The sequence below is a fragment of the Oncorhynchus mykiss genome, unplaced genomic scaffold (assembly GCF_013265735.2).
Source record: "Oncorhynchus mykiss isolate Arlee unplaced genomic scaffold, USDA_OmykA_1.1 un_scaffold_85, whole genome shotgun sequence".
NCBI lineage: Eukaryota > Metazoa > Chordata > Actinopteri > Salmoniformes > Salmonidae > Oncorhynchus > Oncorhynchus mykiss.
Window position 1 is genome coordinate 2172980 of NW_023493658.1, and position 3848 is coordinate 2176827.

The 3848-nt window shown below is 48.1% G+C and overlaps 1 protein-coding gene across 1 annotated transcript in view; it reads right to left on the minus strand.

Moving 5' to 3' along the window:
* LOC110497191 (nocturnin) overlaps positions 1–3637 on the minus strand; it is a 21882-nt gene extending 18245 nt beyond the window's left edge. Inside the window, exon 1 of the mRNA XM_021573179.2 lies at positions 3523–3637. The gene's annotated coding sequence lies outside the window, so the exon portion shown is untranslated. The remainder of the gene's footprint in view (positions 1–3522) is intronic.
* Between the last annotated feature and the right edge of the window lie 211 nt (positions 3638–3848).

Below are 3848 nucleotides of genomic sequence, written 5' to 3' on the forward strand. Positions count from 1 at the left end.
TACTGGAGCACGGTGAGGGACAGGCCCAGTAACGCAGCTGGGAGGTCTCTACTGGAGCGCAGTGAGGGACGGGCCCAGTAACGCAGCTAGCAGGTCTCTACTTGAGCCCAGTAACGCAGCTAGCAGGTCTCTACTGGAGCACGGTGAAGGACGGGCCCAGTAACGCAGCTAGCAGGTCTCTACTGGAGCACGGTGAGGGACGGGCCCAGTAACGCAGCTAGCAGGTCTCTACTGGAGCACGGTGAGGGACGGGCCCAGTAACCCAGCTAGCAGGTCTCTCTCTACTGGACCACGGTGAGGGACGGGCCCAGTAACGCAGCTAGCAGGTCTCTACTGGAGCACGGTCAGGGACGGGCCCAGTAACCCAGCTAGCAGGTCTCTACTGGAGCACGGTGAGGGACGGGCCCAGTAACCCAGCTAGCGGGTCTCTACTGGAGCACGGTGGGGGACGGGCCCAGTAACGCAGCTAGGAGGTCTCTACTGGAGCACGGTGGGGGACGGGCCCAGTAACGCAGCTAGCAGGTCTCTACTGGAGCACGGTGGGGGACGGGCCCAGTAACGCAGCTAGCAGGTCTCTACTGGAGCACGGTGGGGGACGGGCCCAGTAACGCAGCTAGCAGGTCTCTACTGGAGCACGGTGAGGGACGGGCCCAGTAACCCAGCTAGCGGGTCTCTACTGGAGCGCGGTGGGGGACGGGCCCAGTAACGCAGCTAGCAGGTCTCTACTGGAGCATGGTGGGGGACGGGCCCAGTAACCCAGCTAGCAGGTCTCTACTGGAGCACCGTTTCCACTGGGTGATCTAGACATCTACCCGATCAGCCTCCTACAGCGTTTCCACTGGGTGATCTAGACATTACCAGATCAGCCTCCTACAGCATTTCCACTGGGTGATCTAGACATCTACCCGATCAGCCTCCTACAGCGTTTCCACTGGGTGATCTAGACATCTACCCGATCAGCCTCCTACAGCATTTCCACTGGGTGATCTAGACATCTACCCGATCAGCCTCCTACAGCGTTTCCACTGGGTGATCTAGACATCTACCAGATCAGCCTCCTACAGCGTTTCCACTGGGTGATCTCGACATCTACTAGATCAGCCTCCTACAGCGTTTCCACTGGGTGATCTAGACATCTACTAGATCATGGAAGGGATTTGCTCGTGGCTAAAATGATTAAGTAAGTAAGTTAGGTCGGCCACACCATAAAGGGGCAGAGCCTACAACAGTGTTGCCACTAATGGGTTCCATCTATCCATCTCTAGAAAACTAAATTAAACGTGGCGGTTTCCCGGACACGGATAAAGCCTAGTCCTGGACTAAAAAGCACTTTGAATTGGGATTCTCTAAAGAGCTTGCTTTTTAATCCAATGCCTAACCACTATCCAGGAAACCACCCCCAATGGTTTTGTCAGAGTTCTGCCATGAACAGACACAGGTCTGAAAGAGTTTGATACCAACACGCAGGCCTACACGTCTTAGGAAAGTGTAGGAGCACGGTGAGGGAAGGTGTAGGGCAACACGTTTGTTGAAGGCCCCAGTGCAGTTTGCTAAAGGCCCCAGTGCAGTTTGCTAAAGGCCCCAGTGCAGTTTGCTAAAGGCCCCAGTGCAGTTTGCTAAAGGCCCCAGTGCAGTTTGCTAAAGGCCCCAGTGCAGTTTGCTAAAGGCCCCAGTGCAGTTTGCTAAAGGCCCCAGTGCAGTTTGCTAAAGGCCCCAGTGCAGTTTGCTAAAGGCCCCAGTGCAGTTTGCTAAAGGCCCCAGTGCAGTTTGTTAACGGCCCCAGTGCAGTTTGTTAACGGCCCCAGTGCAGTTTGAAACTAGGGGGCACTATTTTTATGTTTGGAAAAATAACGTTCCCAAAGTAAACGGCCTATTTCTTAGGGCCAGATGCTAGAATATGCATATAATTGACAGATTAGGATAGAAAACACTCTAAAGTTTCCAAAACTGTCCAAATTGTGTCGGAATTAAACAGAACTGATATTGCAGGCTAAAACCTGAGGAAAATCCAATCAGGAAGTGCCTGTTTTTGAAACCTCTCTTGTTATGCATCCCTATTGCCCATTTAAAAGGGATATCAACCAGATTCCTTTTTCTATGGCTTCCCTAAGTTGTCAGCCTTTAGACATAGTTTCAGGCTTTTATTTTGAAGAATTGGCGTGAACGACCACATTGCGTAAGTGGATGGGGGCTCTCAGAGTGAGTTGTGCGCAAAAGAGAAATGCGGCCATTGTTCCTCCCGGTCCTAGTGAAAAGCCAACTGTCCCGGTTGATATATTATCGAATAAATATTTGAAAAACACCCTGAGGATTGATTATAAAAAATGTTTGACATGTTTCTGTGGACATTATGGATATAATTTGGAATTTTTGTCTGCGTTGTCGTGACCGCTCTTTCCGGTGGATTCCTGGGCATAACGCACCAAACTAACGGAGGTATTTGGATATAAAAAACTATCTTTATGGAACAAAAGGAACATTTGTTGTCTAACTGGGAGTCTCGTGAGTGAAAACATCCGAAGATCATCAAAGGTAAACGATTCATTTGATTTCTGCTTTTCTGATTCGTGACCGAGCTACCTGATGCTAAGTGTACTTAATGTTTTGTCTAGTGATCGATAAACTTAAACAAACGCTTGGATTGATTTCATGAATATTTTCTAGTAATGTTATTTGACTGTGGCGCTACGCTATTCAGCGTTGCTGATGACAATTATCCCGGATCCGGGATGGATGGTTCAGAGAGGTTAATCCAATTGAGAATCTGTGGTATGACTTAAAGATTGTTGTACACGAGCGGAACCCATCCAACTTGAAGGAGCTGGAGCAGTTTTGCCTTGAAGAATGGACAGAAATCCCAGTGGCTCGATGTGCCAAGCTTATAGAGACATACCAAGAGACTGTCAGCTGTTATTGCTGTGAAAGGAGGCTCTACAGAGTATTGACTTTGAGGGGGGCACGCTCCAGTTCAGTTTTTTGTCTTATTTCTTTCACAAAAAATATTTTGCATCTTCAAAGTGGTAGGCATGTTGTGTAAATCAAAGTGATTGTACAACCCTCCCCCAAAATCTATTTTAATTCCAGGTTATAAGGCAACAAAATAGGAAAAATATCAAAGGGGGTGAATACTTTGACAAGTCACTGTACATCAAACAACATACAACAATCTTACCCACAAGCCCCAGAGAGAGAGAGAGAGAGAGAATAAAACAGTTTGCTTGAGAGTAGAGTGGTATTCCATAACTGTTCCAGAGCCATGAAAAAGATCGAGAAAATGAAAGAGAGTTGAGCAATGAACCAACAGTAGAAGAGGTTCAACTTCAAAAACATGGTTAGAATCCTGGTAGACAGGCTACTGTTGAAACGTTCTATAAAACATGGTTAGAATCCTGGTTGACAGGCTACTGTTGAAACGTTCTATAAAACATGGTTAGAATCCTGGTTGACAGGCTACTGTTGAAACGTTCTATAAAACATGGTTAGAATCCTGGTAGACAGGCTACTGTTGAAACGTTAACTTACCAGACTGGAGCTATCGTATCCTCAGCAGATTCACTGTGTGTGCGTTTCTTACTCCTGCGTGTCCAGTATGTGTGTGTGACCGTGTGGAGAAGCGTGGTAGCGCTGTGCTTTTCAACAGCTGCACTACAAGGTCATTGGAATGAGTCAGTGTGAAAACATGGGTTCTACTGTCACCTACTGGTGAACTGGAGAAACAGCAGCTATGTAAATGACCGTTCAAGGTATGTTGGCGCAGGGCCAGAAGCAAAAGCCTCCACACGCAAAGGTGAGATAGAGAACCAGGGGGTAGCCTTTTCAAATCAGAGGCTGTGCTGGATGGATGTCTG